Source organism: Sarcophilus harrisii, chromosome 4, assembly GCF_902635505.1.
Source record: "Sarcophilus harrisii chromosome 4, mSarHar1.11, whole genome shotgun sequence".
Lineage (NCBI taxonomy): Eukaryota > Metazoa > Chordata > Mammalia > Dasyuromorphia > Dasyuridae > Sarcophilus > Sarcophilus harrisii.
In genome coordinates this window covers 260341998-260366066 of record NC_045429.1, presented here as the reverse complement: position 1 = coordinate 260366066, position 24069 = coordinate 260341998, and the positions used below count along the sequence as shown (strand labels likewise).

The 24069-nt window shown below is 33.1% G+C and overlaps 1 pseudogene; it reads left to right on the top strand.

Annotated features, from left to right (window-relative positions):
* The first annotated feature begins 307 nt into the window (after positions 1–307).
* LOC116423606 overlaps positions 308–24069 on the top strand; it is a 74877-nt pseudogene continuing 51115 nt past the window's right edge.

Sequence of the window (24069 nt, the reverse complement as noted above, 5' to 3'; positions counted from 1 at the left end):
ACAGTAACAACAATATTGCCTTGTGATCTGTGAAACACTTAGCTACTCTTAGCAAATAAAATGACTCAAGACTGTTCTAAATGACTTAGATGGCAAAAGCTATCCACCTCCAGAGAAAGAACTTCTGGAGTCAGTTTTTTTTTTTCCTATGTTTTCTTTCACTGCATGACTAATATGGAAATATGTTTTGCATGACTGCATATGCATAACATGTCAAATAGCTTGCTATTTCTGGGAGGGTTGAGGGAAGGAGGAAATAGAAAGAATTTGCAATGCAATTTGTAAAATAAAAAATAATCAAACCTCTTTAAGACACCAAGTTATCGACAACCCATTATCATTGCCATCATGCTCCAACTCTCTCAACAGCTCTCTGGAATTAATGCTGTATTCTATTATTCTACAGGAATCTTCACAGATGCTGGTGTTAAAGAGCCAATATGTGATACCATTGGTGCTGGTGCGGTGAATGTGGTTTTTACTGTAGTTTCACTCTTTTTGGTGGAGCGAGCAGGAAGGAGAACCCTTCATCTAATAGGATTGAGTGGAATGGCCTTCTGTTCTGTTCTTATGGTTATTGCCATGTCTCTCAAGGCTACTCATTTGTGGATGAGCTACATCTGTATCGCCACCATCTTTGGATTTGTAGCCTTCTTTGAAATTGGCCCAGGACCCATTCCTTGGTTCATTGTTGCCGAGCTCTTCAGTCAAGGACCCCGCCCGGCCGCCATGGCCGTGGCTGGCTGTTCCAACTGGACTTCAAACTTCCTTGTGGGGATGCTCTTCCCTACGGCTGCGAAATATTTGGGATCCTACGTCTTTATTGTCTTTACTTTCTTCCTCATCTTCTTCTTTTTGTTCACCTTCTTCAAAGTCCCTGAGACCAAGGGCAGAACTTTTGAGAATATTGCCCAGGTCTTTGAAGGCAAGAGTCAGGGTTCTATGAACCCCACCTTAATGGCAGAGAAAATCCCCAGTGTGGATGTAAACAACATTGATCCAGTCAAGGAGTCCTCATCATCCGCAGTTTTCAACATTCATTTTTGTAAAACTTTGTGTTTCAAAATTTCTTATTCCCACCCTTATCTTCTCCTCCCCAAGACAGGAAGCAATCTGATATAGGTTAATATGTGTAATTCTTATAAACCCATTTCCCTATTTGTCATGTTGAGCAAGAAAAAGCAGACCAAAAGGGAAAAAAAAACAGAAGGAAAAGCAAACAAACAAAAGAACAACCAAAAAGGTAAATACTTTGCTTTGATTCACATCCAATCTCCATACTTTTTTCTCTGGGTGAAGTTGGCATTTTCTATTGCCTTAAATGTCTTAAATCACTACATTGTTGAGAAGAGCCAAATTCATCACATAATGTTGTTGTTACTGTGTACAATCTTTTTTTTTTTTTTTTTTTTTTTTTTTTTTTTGGTTCTGCTTGTTTCATTCAGCTCCAGGTCATGTAAATCTTTCTAGGCTTTTCGCACTGCATTGATATAACATAACTTACTCAGACAATTCACCAACTGATGGACATATACGCAATTTCCAGCTTCTTGGCACTTACAAAAAGGGCTGCTACAAACATTTTTGCACATGTGGATCGTTTTCCTTCTTATGATCTCTTTGGATTACAGACCCAGTAGTGAAGTTTCTTGATCAAAGGTTATGAACAGTTTTATAGTCCTTTGGACATAGTTATAAATTGCTCCCCAGAATGACAGGATCACCACCATTTATTATTATCTTTTTCTGTCATCTTAGCCAATCTAATATCTGTGAGGTTATACCACAGAGGTGTTACAATATATATTTCCCTAATCATTGATGATTTAGAACATTTTTAATTTCTTTAACTGAATATTGTCTATTCATATCCTTTGGACATTTATATACTGGGGAATTTCTTGTATTCTTATAAATTCGAATCAGTTCTCCATATATTTTAGAAATGAGCCCTTTATCAGAAATACTGGTTGTAAAAAAAAAAAAAAAAAATCTAGCTCTCTGCTTCCCTTATAATCTTGGTTGTATTAGAAAAACATCTAATGTTTAAATTGTTTTACATGTAACTGGAAAATAAATATTAAACCATCAAATGATAATACTTTTACTACTCAATTCATAGGAAAAATGTGAAGAAATTCAATATATATGTATTAAATATCTATCCTGTACATAATATGTACAAAACATCAAGGTGACAGATGAAGAAATACCATCTACTAACACATTTAAGCTCCTTTTTCTCAAATTTATGAAAACTAGGGTACAAAGAAATTGAGTTGTCCAGAGTCACATAGTCAATTACAAAATTTGACCCTTGGTCTTCCTGGCTTTGACACAAGCTCCCTATTTATTAGATAAAATTTGTTATATAATTGAGAAATATCCATTTGAAATAACATTAAGACTACTTTAGGGACATATTAATCTTGCAATAGTGGCTCAGATCAGTTTGAAATAAGAGAGACTACAAGTGGAAACACAAGTTAGAAGGATCCTGCAGTAATCCATATTATGGAGAGCTGATATAAATGGACAGGAAATGACAAATGTGAAAAGCATTGATGTGAATGGGAACATAGTCTCCTCAGGAAAATGGTGGTCTTCAACAGGATGATTTCAGAAAGGCCTGGAGAGACTTACAAGAACTGATGCTGAGTGAAATGACCAGGACTAGGAGATGATTATATACTTCAACAACAATACTAGATGATCAATTCTGATGGACGAGGCCATCTTCAGCAATGAGATGAACCAAATCAATTCCAATAGAGCAGTAATGAATTGAATCAGCTACACCTAGGGAAAAAACTCTGGGAGATGACTATGAACCACTACATAGAATTCCTAATCCCAATATTTTTGTCTGCTTGCATTTTTGATTTCTTTCACCGGCTAATCATACACTATTTCAAAGGCCAATTTTTTTTTTGTATAGCAAAATAACTGTTTGGACATGTATACTTATAATGTATTTAATTTATTTATTTTTAATTTAATTTAATTTAAATTTAATTTATACTTTAACATATATTGATCAACCTGCCATCTGGGGGAGGGGATGGGGATGAAGAGGGGAAAAATTGGAACAAAAGGTTTGGCAATTGTCAATGCTGTAAAATTACCCATGCATATAACTTATAAATAAAATAAATATATTATAAATAAATAAAATAAAATAAAAAGCCATAATAAAAAAAGGAAAATGGTGGTCTTTTAGTCATGTGTAAAGGGGAGAAGGAGGAATTAAGGATATTAAATGTAGCATAAAATTTGAGTTGAGAATTTTATCCTTACTATTTATTAAAGTATAGTAATATAACCCAAGAGCACTTCTTGTTTATTTCAATTATTAGAATATTAAAACATGAAATATACCCACATGAGAGAAGCAAATGACCATTTTGGGTATACAACAATAGCATTATTATATAATTACTTTCAAGTTCTATAAAATAAGTTTTTGTAGTTTCATTGGCATATCACTGAATAAGTAAAGTAATTTGCATAGAATTGTGCTTTTTAATCTTAAAAATTTGACCTACACATAAGCAATTGATATTTTTCCATTTGTTTATCTCTAACTAATTATGCTCATATAATTCCTGGATTTATCTTGGCAGGTAGATTCCCAAATATTCTATATTGGATGCAATCATTTTGAATAGGGTTTCTCTTTCTGTCTCTTATTGGACTTTGTTGATAAAAAGATAGAAGTGCTGATGATTTATTTGGATTTATAATTCTTTTACTTTGCTGAAATTAATAATTGTTTCCACCAGTCTTTTAGTTAATTCATTAAGTATACCATCATATCATCTATTAAAAATGATGGTAGTTTTTGTTTCCTCGTTGCCTATTCTAATTCCTTCATTTTTTTCCCTGTTTATTGCTATATGTGGCTTTTCTAGTGCAGTATTGGATAACAATCCTTGCTTAACCCTTGATCTTATTGGGAAAGCTATGTTTTCTAGTGGTTTTTAATAGTTAGGTTTGTTGTATTCATAAAAAGCTTTTTCTTCATCTCTTAAGAGAATCATATGATTTTTGTTTTTTTTTTATTGATAAAGTTAATTATGCTGATATTTTTTCCAATATTGAACCAATCCTGGACTCCTGGTATAAATCCCACCTGGTCATAGTATATCATTTATTTACATATTTTTAGAATGTCCTTGCTAGTATTTTATTTTTAAAATTTTTGTATCAATATTCATTAAGAAAATTGGTCTGAAAATTTGTTGGTTTTTTTGTGGGATTTTTTGGGTCTGTTTTTGCTCTTTCTGGTTAGGTATTAACACCATATTTATGTCATAAAAGGAATTTTGTAGAACTACTTCTTTGCCTATTTTTCCAAATTGTTTATATGATGCTGGAATTAATTTTTCTTTAAATGTTTGGTAGAATTCACTTATGAATCTATAGTATTCTGGAGATTATTTTATAAGAAGCTCATCCACAGTTGGTTCAAATTCTTTTTCTAAGATACCATTAAAATGGATATTACTCCAGGAAGACCTGGAGTCAGGAAGGTTTGAGTTCAAATCCAACCTCAGACATATAGTAGTTATATATCCCTGGGCAAGTTGCTTAATCCTGCTTGCCTCATTTTCCTCATCTGTAAAATGAGTTGGAAAAGGAAATGGTAAATGAGTACAGTATTTTTTTTTCCCAAGAAAACCCACAAAGGGATAATGAGGAATCAGAAACAATTGGGGAAAATGACTGACAACATTTCCTCTTCATTAACCTGGGTAGTTTATATTTTTGAAAACATTTATTCATTTCCCAGAGATTGTTAAAGTCAATAATTAGACAAAATTAACTCCTAATAATTGCCTTTCATTGGGGTGAATTTAACTTTTTCATCTTCAGTACTGGAAATTTGATTTTCTTCTTTCATTTAAATCAAGTTAATCAATTGATTAACTTTTTTTTTCATGAAATCAATTCCTTGTTTTATGCCTTGGTTCCATGGTCTTATTTTTTCTTTCCAAAGTTATTGAGTGTTCCTTTAATTTTTAGAAATTTCAATTTGATGTTTACTTAGGGATTTTTAATTGGTTCTTTTTTGTGTTCTATTATTGTCGATTCATTGATTTTCTCTTTCTTTATTTTATTGATGTAAATATTTAAAGATAAAAATTTTCCCTAAGAAATGCTTTGGCAGTACTCAATAAATTTTTCTATGCTATCTCACTGTTATCATTCATTTAAATTTTCATGAACTTATCTTTTTTTCCAACAATTTGTTCTTTGGATCAATTTTTTTTAGAATTACATTATTTAGTCTTCAATTGTTTTTAATTTACGTTTCCATTGCACTTTGTTGAATACAATTTTATTGCAATATTATCTGAAAAGAAGCATTTGTTTGTTCTGCTTTTCCATATTTGTTTGTGCTTTTTATGCTCTAATACATAGTCAGTTTTCATGTAGGTGTCATACACAGCTGAAAATGAAAAGGAATATTCCTTTCTATTTCCATTCAGTTTTCTACACGTCAATTATATCTAATTTTTCCAAACTTTTATTTATCTCCTTAACTTCTATTGTTATTAGATTTTCCTAGTTCTAAGAGAAGGTACAGCTCCTCCACTAGTTTATTTTTACTCTTTATTTCCTCATGTAACTGATTTATTTTTCCTTTAAGAATTTTGGTGCACAAAATTATAGACCAATTTCCCTACTGAATATTACTGCAAAAGTCTTAAATAAAATATTAGCAAAGGACTACAGAAAATCCCAGGACAATACATCATGGCCAAATAGGATTTAAACCAGGACTATTGAGTTTGTTCAATATTAGGAAAACTATTAGCATAATTGACTATATCAAAACTCAAGCTAACAAAAATAATATAATTATCTCAACAGATACAGAAAAAACATTTGTAAAATCCAACACCCATTCCTATTAAAAACACTAGAAAGGGGCGGCTAGGTGGCACAGTGAATAGAGCACCAGCCCTGAAATCAGGAGGACCTGAGTTAAATCTGGCCTCAGACACTTAACACTTCCTAGCTGTGTGACCTGGGGCAAGTCACTTAACCCCAATTGCCTTAGCAAAAAAAAAAAAAAAAAGCACTAGAATATCAGAATAAATGGACTTTTCCTTAAAATAGTCAGTGCCATCTATTTAAAAGATTAGCAAGCATCATATGTAATGGGGACAAAGTAGGATCATTCCCAATAAAATCAGGAAAGAAACAAAGTTGCCCATGTTCACCATTACAATTCAACATTGTATTAGAAATATTAGTTTTGTCAATAAGAAAAGAAAAAGAGATGAAAGGAAATAGAGTAGATAATGAGGAAACCAAATTATCACTCTTTGCAGATATTATGGTATACCTAGAGAATCCCAGGGAATCAACTAAAAATTACTAATAAAAATTCACAACTTTAGCAAATTTGCAGGATATAAAATAAATCTACATAAATCATCAGCATTTTTATATATTACCAACAAAGTCCAGCAGTAAGAGATTCAAAGAGAAATTCCTTTTAAAATAACTGTTGATAATATAGAATCTATAATCCCAAGGCAAAATCAGGAACTATATGAACATAACTGCAAAATATTTTCTACACAAATAAAGTCAGATCTAATCAATTGGAAAAATATCAAATGCTCTTGGATAGCTTGAGCAAATATAATAAAGATGACAATACTACCTAAACTAATATATTTATTTAGTGCTATATCAATCAAACTCCCAAGAAACTATTTTACTGATCTAGAAAAAAAATAACAACAATATTCATCTGAAAAGACAAAAGGTCAAGAATTTCAAGAGAATTAATGGAAAAAATGCAGATAAAGGTGGCCTAACTGTACTGGATCGAAAACTATTGTAAAACAGTGGTCATCAAAACCATTTGATATTAAGAAATAGAGTAGTTGATCAGTGGAATAGGTTAGGTTCACAGGACAAAATAGTCAAAAACTATAGTAATCTAGTGTTTGACAAACCCAAATACCACAGTTTTGGGGATAAGAATTCACTATTTGACAAATACTGCTGAGAAAATTGGAAACTAGTATGGGAAAAAGTAGGCATTGACCCATATGTAACACTGTGTACCAAGATAAGGTCAAAATGGGTTCATAATTTAAAGATAAAGAGAGATATTATAAGCAAATTAGAAAAACATAGGGTAGTTGATCTCTCAAATCTGTGGAGAAGGAAGGAATTTGTGATCAAAGAAGAACTGGAGTCTATTGTTGAATGCAAAATAGGTAATTTTTATTATGTTAAGTTAAAAGGTTTTTGTACAAACAAAACCAATGCAGACAAAGATTAGAAAGGAAGCAATAAACTGGGGAAACATTTTTTCATTCAAAGATTCTGATAAAGGCCTCATTTCTTTTTTTTTTTTTAATTTAATAGCCTTTTATTTACAGGTTATATGCATGGATAACTTTACAGCAGTAACAATTGCCAAACCTCTTGTTCCAATTTTTCACCTCTTACCCCCCACCCCCTCCGATGGCAGGATGACCAGTAGATGTTAAATACATTAAAATATAAATTAGATACACAATAAGTATACATGACCAAAACATTATTTTGCTGTATAAAAAGAATCAGACTCTGAAATATTGTACAATTAGCTTGTGAAGGAAATCAAAAATGCAGGTGGGCATAAATATAGGGATTGGGAATTCAATGTAATGGTTTTTAGTCATCTCCCAAAGTTCTTTCTCTGGGCGTAGTTGGTTCAGTTCATTACTGCTCCATTGGAAATGATTTGGTTGATCTCGTTGCTGAGGATGGCCAGGTCCGTCAGAACTGGTCATCATATAGTATTGTTGTTGAAGTATATAATGATCTCCTGGTCCTGCTCATTTCACTCAGCATCAGTTCGTGTAAGTCTCTCCAGGCCTTTCTGAAATCATCCTGTTGGTCATTTCTTACAGAACAGTAATATTCCATAATATTCATATACCACAATTTATTCAGCCATTCTCCAACTGATGGACATCCATTCAGTTTCCAGTTTCTAGCCACTACAAAAAGGGCTGCCACAAACATTTGTGCACATACAGGTCCCTTTCCCTTCTTTATAATCTCTTTGGGATATAAGCCCAGTAGTAACACTGCTGGATCAAAGGGTATGCACAGTTTGATAACTTTTTGAGCATAATTCCAAACTACTCTCCAAAATGGTTGGATTCGTTCACAACTCCACCACACAATGCATCAATGTCCCAGTTTTCCCACATCCCTTCCAACAATCATCATTATTTTTTCCTGTCATCTTAGCCAATCTGACAGGTGTGTAGTGGTATCTTAGAGTTGTCTTAATTTGCATTTCTTTGATTAATAATGACTTGGAGCATCTTTTCATATGACTAGAAATAGTTTCAATTTCTTCATCTGAGAATTGTCTGTTCATATCCTTTGACCATTTTTCAATCGGAGAATGGCTTGATTTTTTATAAATTAGAGTTAATTCTCTATATATTTTGGAAATGAAAAGGCCTCATTTCTTAAACATATAGAGAATTGAATCAAATCTATTAATTCTCCAGTTGATAAATGGGCAAAGGACATGAACAGACAATTTTCACATGAAGAAATTGAAACTATTTCTAGTCATATGAGAAAGTGCTCTAAATGACTATTGATCAGGGAAATACAAGTTAGGGTAACTCTGAGGTACCACTACACACCTGTCACATTGGCTAAGATGACAGGAAAATATAATGATGAATCTTGGAAGTTATATGGGAAAAGTGGTAATCAAAACTGGAATGTAGAAAAATACATTGTTGTTGGAGTTGTGAAGTGATCCCACTATTCTGGAGAGCAATTTGGAACTATGTCCAAAGTGTTATCAAACTGTGCATACTCTTTGATTCAGCAGTAATTTTACTGGGCTTATATCCCAAAGAGATGGAAAGGATGGAAAAGGACCCACATGTGCAAAATTGTTTATGGCAGCCCTTTTTGTAGTGGCAAGAAACTGGAAACTGAATGGAGGCCCATCAGTTAGAGAATGGCTGAATAAATCATGGTATATGAATGGTATGGAATATTATTGTTCTATAAGAAACAATTAACAGAATAATTTCAGAGAAGCCTTGAGAGACTTTAAAGGAACTGAGCAGAACTAGGAGATCATTGAACATGACAACAAGATTATATGATGATCAATTCTGCTGGGCATTACTTTTTTTAAACAAATAGATGATTCAGTCCAGTTTCAATGATCCTGTGATAAAGAAAGCCATCTATACCCAGAAAGAAGATTGTGGGAACTGATTGTGGATCACAACATAATATTTTCACTCTTTTTGTTGTTATTTGCTTTCATTTTGGAATGCAAGATTTTGCATGGGTCAATGTTGAAAACTTATCCATGCATATGTTTTGAAAATAAAAAGTTTTAATTAAAAGAAAGAATTTGGATGCTCAGCTATGATGGACTTGACTCTTTTCAATATAATTATGATGGTGAGAACCATCTGCATCTAGAAAGAGGACCATAGGAACTGAATGTGGATCATAACATAGCATTTTCACCTTTTATGTTGTTGTTTGATTTCTTTTTTCTCACGTTTTTCCCTTTTTGATCAGATTTTCCTTGTACAGCATGATAAATGTGGAAATATATTTGGAAAAATTGTACTTGCTTAATCTATTTTGGATTACATGCTGTCTAGAGGAATGGTGGGAGGAGGGAGAAAAATTTTGGAACACAATGTTTTGAAAGAGTGAGTGTTAACAACTATCTGGGCATATGTTTTTGAAAATAAAAATTATTACTAAAAATTAAAAAATAAAATATAAAAATATAATTTTGTTGCTTACACCAAAATGACTTTTCTCCTCAATTCCTGGCAAGTAAAAGAACAAGAAATAGAAACAGTGTCAGATTTTCAATTCTTGGGCTCAAAGATCACTGCAAATGGTGACTGCAGCCATGATATTAAAAGATATTTACTCCTTGGAATGAAAGCTATGATATATCTAGACAGCATACCCAAAAGTAGAGATATCATCTTAGTGATAAAAGTCTTACTGACAAAGCAGTATATGGCTGTAAAAATTGGTTTATAAAAAATTGAGTACCATAGAATTGATGCTTTTGAATTTGATACTGGAGAAGATTGTTGAGAGTCTCTTAGATTCAAAATTATCAAAACAATCAATACTTAAAAAAATAAATTAAGACTATTCACTGGAAGGTCAAGTAATGAATCTGAAAATTAAATACTTTGTCCATATAGTAAGAAGACTGGACTAATTGGAAAAGATATGGAATTTAGAAAAGATTGAAAAAATGAGAAGGGGATAACAGAGGATAAGATGGAGAGTGTCATGGAAACAATGAACATGAATTTGGACAGATATAGAGAAATAGTGGCATATAAAAGGATAGAAGAGTCTGATATGCTATGGACCACAGAGTCATGAAGAGATGGACATAACTGAATGATTGAACAGTAACATTTGGTGGATATATATTTAGTATTTATATTACTTTATTGTCTTTGAAATCTTTTAGCAAAATGCTACTTCCTCAAAAAGTCTATTTTGCTTCTGACCACCACCTCCCCCGATATGCTATCATCTCTCTTCCCTTTTCTTATCCTTATCCCCTCCTACTTCCCTACAAGGGAAGAATTGATTTCTATACCCAACTGAACATGTGTGATAGTGCATTATGTTTCCTCTTTGAGCCAGTTCTGATGACAGGAAATTTCAAGCATTCTTCATTTCCTTCCACTCTTCCTTTTGTGTCTCTTTTATATGAAATAGTCTACCTTCGAAATTCATCAATGAATTATGTTATATAAATATAATTAAATACCACTGTGCTATGAAAATAATAAATAAGTTGATGGTTTAAAAGAACCATGCACGAATACAATGCAATTCAAGTATAATCATAAAGGCCAGTAAGCAGTCTTTCTGTAAAACTGACAACTTCAAATTCATAGGACCTTTGGTGAAGAATACCACCCAACTCTTGACAGCTGATAAACTCAATGTAAAATAAGATATATATTTTTAAAGATAGACAACATGGGGATTATTTTTGCTTGACTATTAATCTTTCTTATGAAAATTTGGATTTTTTTGTTATTTTTTCATTGAAAACAAGTTAATTAAAAAAACTTGTAGAAATTCCCTATATCAATGAAATCATAAGACCATTCCCCAAATAAAAATATTTTTCCTTTTTTGTAACCTTCATTATATAATATTTGTATCCATATCTTGAAAGAGTCTTCTTTAGTATTCAGACATCACGTCTGTTACTAATATCTTCTTGGTCAGATTAGAGATATTTCATGATATGTTCACTAGTATATAAATTGCAATCTCATATCCTAAATGCCTTTGACTTAGGCTGCACCAGCCATGTGGTTTTTGGCAAATCACATCATCTCTGTGTTACAGCTTATCCATCAGTAAAGTGAGGGGATCAGACTAGATGATCTCTAAGGTATGCATGGGCTTTAACATTCTCTGATCTAATCCATGACCTAAATGCCAAACATATTCTCATTGAATAGCTTATTCAGAAAGAACCTGTCTAGTAAGTCCCTAAGGAAGTTCATATGACAATCAGTCAATGGATTTGTGAAATGATGGAAAACCTGACCCACATACAAAAATTCAAGTTTAACTATAAATATTTTGTCAACTTAATGTGTAGCATTCCTTAACTAGAAAAAATGGAAAAGGTATTTTTAAAAAGACAGTGACATAAAGAGATAATCCCAATTGAGTGGTAGAGTGGCATTGTGAGTGGCTAAAACGCTGAACCTGAAATCAGGAAGAATTGGATTTTGAATCCCACTTCTTATACTTATTAGCTGAGCAAAACATTTAAACTGAGTTTATTTCTTCATCTGTAAAATGAAAATGATAACAAACATAATGCTTATATTTCAAAATCATCATGATGATCAAATAAAATAATTATATAATTCAAAGTATTTAAATTAATTAAATTTATTAGTACAATTTAATTTAAAGACTCAGAAATTAGAGATTATAGAACTTTAGAGATCATCTATTCCCATAGCCTCATTTCACATATATCACTTAAAAGGTATATTAGCATCCCCTGATAATTACAGTGAGTAATAAATGCTAGTACAATCAAAATGAAATTTGATGATTTTTTTTAAAAAAATTAGACAAATAAATCCAAACCAAAAGTTAGGGACAGAATGAAGAGAAGAAGATGCGTTGCTGGTCTCATCATCCCAAAGTTGACTACCATGTAAGTTATAATGACTGTTCTCTTCCATGAGAGGTCCAAAAGAAAAGAGCTAAAAGCAAAATCTGGTCCCCACAGCAGCTGGTAGGCAACAGTGCCTGAATCCCTTGTAGACTTGCATAAGCTACTTGTGCCTTGTGGGAAGTTCTGAGAAACATTCTAATTCCATTTGTAGAACTTAAATTTTAAGCACTTCTTTTCTCTGAACAGCAGGAGCAGATGAACTCTCAAGAAATAAAGATCTCGTTTTCATGGAAATCTTCTAAGAACATGAGAAAGAAAATAAAGGAAATTTAGAGGTAGACTTGGGATTGCTCCAAAACACAAGAGGTTTCAGAGTTCTCTATGAGGTCTCAAATATTCCTCAAGGTATTTTTAAATGACTTTGACAATTGCCATAGTTTTTTTTCCCTTTAGAGTAAACTGAGCCCCAGTAGCAGGTGCAACATAGTCAACTTAAAAAAAAAATTGTAAAAAAACAAACGCATTGTAAATACAAGACTATAAAAGCCCTCCTTGTGATGTGATAAGGCAGGCATACAAGAGGATTTGTGGCTGAAAATTGATTAATTGATTGCTTTACCAAAAGATGATTTGGCAGAAACACAATACAATGGACAAATAATTGGTGAAGAATACTAACTTTAGTAAGAAAACCTGGTCTAACTAAATTCTAGCTCTACTACTTTTAAGTATGTATGTGGTATGTCTCTTGAGGATGTAGATACTAAGTCACTCCTTCTCTGGGCTTCTTTTTCATCTTTTGCAAAAAAAAGAGGTAGTTTGGAAATATTCATAACTTCTTTTGTAGTAGTTAAAAAACCAAGTATATGCCAAAAGTTGAGAAATGGTTAAATGAATTGTGATACATGAAGGAAATGTTTCATTGCTACTCTGGAGCAACTGATAAATAAAGGCAATTCAGAGAAGCATGGGAAGACTTTTATGACATTATGCAACCTGAAGTAAGGAATGAATCAATAAATTTTTTTCAAATACCTATGTATCATGCACTGTGCTATGTGCTTGGGATACAAAAAGAGGCAAAAGATAGGCATTTACTTCAAGCAGCTTAGAGTTTAATGCAGTACACAGCATGAAAACAAATATATGCAAAGCAAGCTGTTTAAAGGATAAATAGAAAAATATTTGAATAAAGGCATTAGACTTAACAGGGAATAGTAAAACTTTCTGTAAAAGGTAGGATTTTAGTTGGAAATTAAAAGCATCAGCTAGTAAAGGAGGGAGAACATTCCAGGCATGAGAAACAGCCAGGAAAAATGCCTGGAGTCAAAAGATAAAGTGTCTTGTTTATGAAACAGCAAAGAAGGCAACTAGATTGAAGAATACATGTTGAGATGTAAAGTGTAGCACACACACACATACATATATTCTTATTACCTTCCTTCCATTTCCCTCTTTCCTCCATGGCCCCAACCCCTACCAGCTCCTGTAGGGAAGAGGATATTTTGTTTTTAATTTGTCTATCACAGGTTCCTAGCACTCTGAAATGTACATAATAGGAGCTTAATACATTTTGGTAGAATTGAGCAGAATAATATGATTTTTTTGTTGACATTTCCCATTAGGAGTCATGCCAGTCCTATGTTTTCACCTTTCTTCTATTTCAAGCATTTTAAATTAATAGGATCATCTATTTTAAATTAGAAATGAATTCATTGATCATTTAGTCCAATTCCCTTGTGTTTGCCCTTTAAAAATGTTTATTTTGTTTTACTTCATCATTTCTAAACATATCTCCATTCTATCCAGAGATTGAGATCTTGTAACCCCCAGAAAAAAGAAAAGGAAAAGAAAGGAAAAAATCACTTTGACAAAAGTAACCAACACATTATAAGAGATAGAGATGAAGAGGAAGAGTATTCCACACAGGGAGGACAGCCAATGAAAATACCCTGACTTAGGAGAAGCAATGTTTTGTTAGAGGTACAGCAAGGAAGTCACTGTAATGGGATTGCAGAGTAAATGAGGGAAAATGTATTCAATGTAGAAGACAATAAAATTTAATGGAGTGAGTGGAGACACTCATAAGTGTCTTTGAAAGCTGAACAAAGGATTTTACATTTGAACTAATACAGAGTCATTGGGATTCATTGAACAGGGAAGAGATTTATATGGTCAAACTTACAAACTAAACTATTATCTTACAGTGTCTATGGGAATCATCTGATTCCTATTAAATTGTACAATCTGTATTGTTTCCCTAGGGTTTATTGAGTATGGAAAGATTATAATGTGAGCAGACCTATGCTTTAGGAAGATCACTTTGATAGTTGCGCCAACGATAAATTAGAGTGGGGAGAAGTTTGTGGCAAAGAGACCCATCATCAGGTTATTGGAAGAATCCAACTCTGAGTGATAAGGACTTGAATTTGATAAATTGTAATGTTTGAGTAGAGAAGGAGGTGTATAAAAGAGAGACTAGGAAATTAAAATCAATAGGCTTTTGCAATAAATTGGATATGGAGGTTGAAAAAGAGTAAAAAGTTAAAGAGGGCACCAAGGTATTGACCCTGGGGGACTAAAAAGGATGACAAATTTCTTATCTGTAGTTTTCTGCCTCTTCAAAGAAAAAACTGAATTACATTTTCTCATCTCTTCTCCAAAGTCAACTCTATTCTTTATAATTACTCAAAGTTTTGATTGATTTTTTGTTCTGTTTATTTTACTCTTTTTATTGTTTGCATCATTTTCTTATTTCTGCTCCACTTTACATGCAAGGGAATTAGGGAACATTTGGCTACTATTTCCAAAATGTTATCCTAATAATTGTACAAAGTGAATATAGATAGCTTAATCAGTCAACTGATAACTTTGTTTCAATAGTAAAGAAAAACACTTATTAGAACATGGAAATCTAACCACTAACTTACAGCCTAGATACCAATCACATGAGACAGACAAGCTGATTTTCAGTACTTCACAGACTCATGACTTACTACAGGTCATCTCTTCTACCTCATTCCTTCTCCCCTATATACATACTCAAGTACTGAATATTCACAGAAACTCCCACCTGTTTTCAAGAGTTAGCAGTTCATTCTTCAACTTCTCTCCCCTTAAGACAAAAAAAAAAAAATTCAGAACCTAGTACAGTGTTTTGCACATAATGAAATAAATGAATGTGGAATTAACTTAAAACCAACTACTACAAATAAATTCTTTTTATGTGGTCAATCTTATAATGGTTGTACAGCAAAGTCCCTATTAATATTGAATCCCAAGAGATTGTCGGTTTATATCCTTTGACCATGTATCAATTTAGGAAACATCATTCAATTTTTAGAAGTACAAGGCTCTAACACTAATCTCCTAGAAGATGTTTTAGTTCACTGAAATAAAAATTTTATAAAATGGCACTTGAATAATGCTAAAGCTCTCCAGAGGTAAGCAATTTTCCTCTTTTCCTTCCTATTACTAACTTCAGGTCTTAACCATACAAAAGAAGCATAACTGAGTAGCAATTAGTCTGGGTTATACAAATATTAAGCATGTGGCTTTAGAAGAAGGCAAATTTAACTATCTGGGCCTCAGTTTTTTTTTTTATCTCTAAAATAATGGGTTAGATTGAGAATGTTTTGTGGAACAATGGAAAGGACACAAATCTGGGTCTCAGTTTCTTTATATTGTATTATATTATTATGATGATAATATTATTATTATTAAAATCATGATTAGCCCTGGACAGTCTCTAACAGCCTTTCCAGCAATATGACTATGTCATTTGAGAACAGTAACTAACTTCATTTGACAAATGCAAAATCAGAGTTAGAGGATGGTTAGATAACTTGTCTAAAATATAAAGAAGGGGCACTGAAATGAGACTGAAATGAGAACACAATCCTTTTTTAATAGCCAGATCCAGAAAGGAACAATGTTGTTTATATGCATTAGTTTGACCGTCAATCACGGGTTCTGATAAAGGTCAGCTTTACCATCTAAATATAGAGCAAATTATAGGCAGAAAAATGACTACAACTCAAAAAAAGAAGCACACATGCTTTATTCCCCTAACATCTTAGGCCTAGAAATAACCACAATTTAAAAAAAAAAAACCATACATGCTTTATTTCTCTACAATAGAAGACAGACAGACAGACAGATAGATAGAGTTGGTAAATTTAAGTGACTTGCCCAAGCTAATATGTATCAAGTGTCTGAGGCTCAATTTGAACTCAGATCCTCCTGAATTGGGGCCCAGTGCTTTATTCATTGCACCACCTGGCTGCCCCAATTTTGCCCTCTTGTTACTTAATAACCTGGGGGTGAAATGCAGACATATCAGAGGAAGAAGACAAGAATAGGAATTTCACTCATATATAAAAGGCAGATCCATGTAGCTATGATTCAGTTTAATTAAAAGACAGGGTGGATAGAGCCCTGAGAGGTTACCTTGCCATCCCAAGGCAAATTTAATTCAAGAGAATAAAGTAACTGAATAGTTATTTGCCAGGGTATATTAAAATGAACTGTGATTATTAATTACATATTTTGGATGAAGAACTTAATAATTAGCAGCAGTACCTTTGAAAATCTCTGTGTGTGTATGTTTGTAAACATGTTTTCTTTTGAAAACTCCAACCAAAGGAGCAAAATCTATTCTGAATGCTGCTTTAGGAGTCCAGGATTCAAACTTATGCCACATACATGATTAAAAAAGCAAAACAATATATTTCTCTGCCTAAATAACACACACACTATATATATATATATATATATATATATATATATATATATATATATATATATATATATAAAATAGCCCCTATTTCAATGGATTGTCCTGAGGATCAATTGATATAACATGGAAACTTTGCAAATTGAATGTATATGTTAGCTATTATTGTTGAAACAAATATTGAGGAGTTTATTAAGAAATAAAGGATACTTTTCCTTTCTTTTTCATACTTAAAGAGAGAACATTTATACAACACCTACTATGTTCCAGAATTACAAAGATTATCTTATTTTGTTGTCATAGCAGTATTGCAAGATAGATGCTATTATTATCCCCATTTTAGAGCTGAGGAAACTGAGGCAAATAGGAGGTAAGTGACTTAACAGGAGTGCACAAATAGTAAGTGCCTGAAGCTATATTTAAACCATCCCTCTGATTTCAGGTCTACTTTTCTATTCATTGTGCTACCAAGCACCCCAAAAGCCTGGTTAAATTTATTCTTCCTCATACCAGTACCATGAAGTAAATAGATTTCTGAACAAAGTAAATTTCAAATTAAGGGAAAACATGGAATTAAGCAATATTCCAAACAAACGTAACGATTAAGGTGAGTGTGCTTACATTAAGATAATAAAGCATTTACTACAGTGTCCAATCTATGGCTCTTTTGTAGCTTGAAGTTTGTTGTGATACCAGAGCCACCTACCAATGGCTGCTGGAGTCTAACTCAGACCTGTAGATTTGAGAGGATGATGATGATGATACAAGGAGACTGAGAGAAAGTTGCTATTTTCTGACCTTTCTTTCCTCTTCCCTCTTGCCTCCAATTTATTTCATTCCCAATCCACAAGGAACATCTGTGAAGGCTGCTTTGTAGCTCCTTTAAGTGTTATGATTCACAGCTGTGGAGGCTCTCAGAGAATTGACCTGCCCCTTCACTTAGGCATTGTCCTTAACAATTCCCTGGTTTTTGCTTTATGGAAATACGATTATTTTTCCCCCACAGCATTTTCAGTAAGTTTGTGCATTAGCTATTATCTGAGTCCACATGCTAAGATATCTGAGTCTGCAAACTAAGGAGTGCAAACAGCACTATAGCAGGTATTAAAGCTTGTGAGATGTCATGGAGGCAAACTTTCAAATGGAGAAGAGGTCTATAGTCAGAACAGGCATTTAAGTCTCTCATCAGTCTCTTGGCTCAGCCCTTTAATGTGTTGGCCAATTTAATTATCCCTACTAAAATGTCTTCTGAGTTTCTTCTCCCTTTCCTTCTTTGTGGGTTACCAAAGGAAGTCTGTGAGGATCCTGTTCACAAACAGCTCTCCAATGCTGCTGCTTCTTTGTTTCTTGTGTTTCTTATGTCCCATCTTTGGGCACCATATATTGTGATATGGGAGCCACCTGCCAGTGGTTGCTGGAGGTCTAACTCAGGCCTGTCGAATGGATCTCTTCATGTGAGAGGATAATGATGATACAAGCAGACTGAGAGGCAGCAGGTTAATTAGTTAATTAATGTTAACAATCCAGCTCTAATTGTCTTATTTCTTATACACACACACACATATATAATCTTTAAAAAAAATTTGGGGAAACAGAAGCAAACAATTGGAAATATAATAATACATGAGAAGAAATTGGGAAATTATTTAATCAATATAACTATTAATGGAATTAATAAATAAATTCAAAGGCACAGCTCTAAGATTTAGTATATCCCTCTAGAGTATTTAGAGAAAGGCAAAATATTAAGGGATAAAAAACAGATTATCAAAAATTATTCAAGTATGTAGGATAAATGTTTTATTATTCTACTTAATAGCAGCAAGATTTCCCTTAATTTCTTTCAATTTACAATACCTGATTTACCTTTATGATCAACCAATCATTCAATTGTTTTTCTATAATGTCTTACTCTTCATGACCCCATCTGTGGTTTTCTTGGCAAAGAATGTTTTCCCATTTTTTAAATTTTATAGATGAAGAAACTGAGGCAAACAGGATTATGACTTGCTCATGATCATGCATCAAGTAATATCTGAGGTCAAATTGGAACTCCAGTCATCCTTATTCCTGGCCCAATGCTCTATATTTACTGCATTACCTAGGTGCCCTTAACCAAGCATATCTCTGCAGCAATGTAATTCAATTCTCTAGAAGCACACAGAGTAAGCTATGATGAGTATTGATTCCTTAATCATAATTTCATCATAGGAAAGATTAGGAAGAAGCACCAACAGTAGCAAATATAAATAATGTTAGGAGAGAGATAAAGAAAACTAACAATTTAAGGGATCAGAAAAGGTCCTCAAAAAGGGGATATCTCCTGAGATGAGCCTTGAAGAGACTTGAAATAATACAACAGATGAAATAATACTTCACATATTAGAAAGATACTATGAAAAATTAAAAAGCTAAGGAAATGATTAGGGGCAGCTAGGTGGTGCAGTGGCTAGAGCATCAGTCCTAAAGTCAAGAGTACCTGAGTTCAAATCTGGTCTCAGATACTTAATACTTCCTAGCTGTGTGACTGGGAAAGTCATTTAATCCTAATTGCTTTAGTAATAATAATAATAATAATAATATGTATAGAGGAATAATAAAGAGATCACAGGGATGGAATATTGAGTATATAAACAGAACTAATGTAAAATAAGCCTGAATAAGATTGTGAAGAATTCAAAGAGAAGGTTATATAACAACATCTGTGAGTTTCCATGAAGGTGTCTTAGTAAATGAAGTATTCCAGTTATTTCTGTGTGCATTTTAGAGATATTATAATGGACAGGTCAAAAAAAACTCTATGAGAGTCCAAATTTGATTAAAAAAAACTAAAGATTTAAGATAAAAACTACTGAAATAATAAGAAAACAATGAAGACTAACAGAATCAAAGGTTTGTATGGAGCCAGTTCAAATACACTCAGAAAAGGTGACTGTTAAATTTTTAATGTGAACATTTATACTTTAGAAAATGACAAATGCCAGAAATGAAGAGGTGACATTGATATATTGATTTCTAGACTAAAGAAAGTGATTTTTTAAAGTGTTAATACAGATTAAAATTAAAGGTGCCTTCCTTCATAATTTTTTAAAGAGAGCTGATTGTTAAATATTTCTCTCCCACTGCTGGGCATGACTAGAACACCAGTATCTTAGATACTAGCACAGATCCCATCATTAATTTTTCTAGTTTACTCATCAAACCCATTCTATCAAAAACTGATCGATAAAAGTGAATGAATGAATGAATTAATAACAAACCTTGTTAGCAAGAGATTCCTACTAGATTTGATAAAGCATATAACTAACAGAAATCCATACTCATCTTCCCCAAGATCACTAATAACAAACCAGTCTCCTTAAGAAACTATTCTATAGGGTGAAGAACTATAAAGATATGAGAAGTTTTATATATAAAATGAAGGAATAAATGGAAAAACAATCAATAGCGTGGAAGGCTATCAAATACAATTGAATAGCAAACTAAAGAAATGAATAAAAATGAGCCTCTACCAGATAATTATAAAAATAATCAGTGAAAAGATGGTTAGGGTAAAAATATCAAAGGTCCATCTTCAACCTGGAAAACTCAAATCAGAAAGAAATAATTATGGAGATGACAGAAATAGAATATTTACCTACTTTATGAATACCAAGAAAATTCATGTTAATGCAATCTTAGACATAATCACACATCAATATGTGCTAATGGCAGTTGACAATTAAATATAAATTAGGTATTTTATGGAAAATGAGAAAGTTGCTTAAAAACAAGAGTGTTTTTGTATTTCTTCATGAAGTAAACCAAGTCTCATTTAAGAATTACTAAGAAAAAAATTAAACATTTTAAATTTAATTTGATCAAGAATTAGAATGATTTAAATATCTTATATTTTTAACTACCAGAAATAAAAATTTGTCTTCATCCATTAAATAACTAAAATTCCTCTCTCAATAACTATTTTTAATATGGAACCTGAAATGACAGCAGATGAAGGCATCCAGACAACGGGAGTAGAGGGGAAATCCCTTCTCTGTGGACAGAGCCCTGAGGCCTGCTTCTGTGAGAGAAGGATTGCTGAAAAAGATAATGAAGAAGTAGTTTCTGGGGGAAAAAGAGGAAAGAAAGAGCATAATTATCTGATCTCAGAGAAAAAGAATGTTTTCTGTCTTTATACTCCAAATCATAACTTGATTTCTTTTGAGTACAAGTTCATGCCTTGTCCTGGGAAGCATACATATTTTTAAATTAAATATACTTGGATAAAAATTGTTGGTCTCTCAGATCATTCCCTGTAATATCTTGAACTCTTAAACTATAGAGAATTGATCTCACCTGCAGTTTTGTAGTTCTGCATTTGACCCTGATCTAAGAAATGTAATTATTTTATACATTACTCATTAAAGTAAGATACATGCAAAATAAAAATCATTTCTGAGTCTGCAGTATGAAAGCCTAACACAATGAAAAGCACATTTTAGGTGTTTAATAATTACTTATTAAATGATTGACTGGTAGCCGGAGCAGATAGAGTATAAAGCCATATTTTCCATCCAGTCTCAGGGCAGGATCTTTACATCAAACAACCTGCTTCTCTAGAAGACAGATACTTAGAGTTCTAGTTAGACCCTAGTGGGGGCTCGCAAATTAACCAAGAGGACCACTGGATAACATTTCTGTTTAAAGTGCTAAATGGACTGCAACTTTCCAAACTAACCTGCCTGCCAAATTGTGATTTAAAGTGAAATTGGCATCAGCAGACATTTCCACATCAGCCTGTAGCACATCTGGTCCAGACCAAACAAACAGAAGATTTATTCTGTCAGGGAGATCATTTAGCATTCCTTTTTATGCTTCAGAAGGAGCCTGTACCTGTCACTCACCAAAGCACTCGGCTTTTGGTGGCTAGGCTCTGTTGCTCTCTCTGACTAGCCTTGATCTAACACTTCTAAGGAGGCTCATGTGCACCCGCTCCACCTGGGAGCCCAGTACCCATGCCAAGTTCATTTCCATAGTCTTAGAGAAACCTCCTGGAGGATTTCAAACATCTGCTCATAAGTAAAGAAACATTGTCTTGAGCTCTAACAATAATAAAAAGGGCAACTGAACCTTCCTTTGCAAATAAAACCAAGCCAACAAATGATTTTATTTCTCTGGATTTGGGGCAGGTTTCAGTGCATGAATGTGTCTGTGTTTGTAACAATTCAGAGCCCCAAAATGAATACTGTTAATTAAGCTCATTAAAAAAAAAACCTGTCAGGTACTTGTTATTGTTTTGCTAACACCTTTAGAGGTGTTGAGTATCAGGAATAAAAATGGCCTTTTTTTTTCATTTCTAGGGGTTTGTTATTGTTATATCAACCTTGTTTAAATTCTAAGGTCCTTTCCTTAAAATGAAATCAGCATGTTTGCAAAACTGTGTCATTATCTCTAACAATAGAATAGCATGTGTTGGCGAAGGTGTTTTCTTTCTCTCATCTCTAGGGCAGAAGGGGCTGCCAAATCTGTAAGAGCCAGATGTGAGGTGTGACGGCTCAGATCTCTTCCTCCTTAGCATATTAATCTTTTCTTGCCATGTAACTTCCAAAGGATCTCTTCTAGTCCCTTTTCATCTTGAGTGTATAATCCTCTCCTCTCCCACCTTTTGGATTTCAGTAGATACGTTGAAAGAAGAAGTTTCATTTAGTGGAATATTTGTTTTCCTAATTAAGATTCTCTTTGATGTTGCCCAAGATGAATTTTAAGATTCACTTTTTTCTTCAAAATGGATATGAAGAAGAGAGGAAATAGCAGCCATTCAAAAGGCGTGTTTGTGGTTTTGACATTAAAGTTTGCCTCAGTTTCTCAATTTGTAAAAATGAGGGAGTTGGATTATGTGATCTCAAAAAGTCCTTCCAACTATAAAATTTGGGGAATACAATTATTATGATGATTATTTTGCATTTAAGGAACAATGTTACTTTCAAATTCATGTTTATGCTGATTAAATATCAAAAGATTAAATACCATAGCATCCAAAGATTTTTACTATGCAGGATTAAGATATTTTGCTTTTCTGAGCACTTAAAATAGATACATAAGCAAGTTCACTAGACTCCCTACCTAATTTTAAAAGTATACTCACATTCCATAGATTGTGTTACATGTACAGATAAGCATACACATATGCATGTATATATATATATATATATATATATATATATATATATATGTATGTATATATAGCTCTGATCCAGGTATGTGAATACTGATATTCTCTAGACTGAGTCACTTGTTTTATCAGGCTCTCACATTGGCAAGGATAGGTTCCATGTAAGAACCACATCATGCCACATTATCTTAGTGTCATAAGGGCAACCCTATTGAGGAGAAACACTCCCTTTACTTAACACTTTAGCACTTCTGTTTTACTGATGTTCATTTGCTCATATCACCTCCTCACAGCTAAAACTCCTTGTATCAATCTTTGCATTTGACTGAGTTTCTGGTCACATAGTTTAGATCCTTTATTACAAATCTATAAGACATAAGGTGCCCCAGTTGATAAATGGTCAAAGGATATGAACAGACAATTTTCAGATGATGAAGTTAAAACCATTTATAGTTATATGAAAAAATGCTCTAAATCACTATTGATTAGAGAAATGCAAATTAAAACAACACTGAGATACCATCTCATACATCTCAAATTGACTAAGATCACAGGAAAGGATAATGATAAATATTGGAGGGGATGTGGGAAAACTGGGACATGAAAGCATTGTTGGTAGAATTGTGAAATGATTGAATCATTCAAGAGATCAATCTGGAACTATGTCCAAAGAGCTATAAAATTGTGCATACCCCTTGACTCAGCAGTCATACCTGGATCTGTACCACAAGGAAATGATAAAGGAAGGGAAAGGACACACATAGGCAAAAATGTTTGTAGCAGCTTTTTTGTGGTAGCAAAGAATTGGAAAAGGAGTGGAGGCCCATCAATTGGGGAATAGTTGAACAAGTTGTGGTACATGAAGGTAACTGAATATTATTGTTCTATAAAAATGATGAACAAGCTGATTTTAGAAAAGCCTAGAAAGATTCACATGAAGTTATACTGAGTAAAACAAGCAGAACCAGGAAT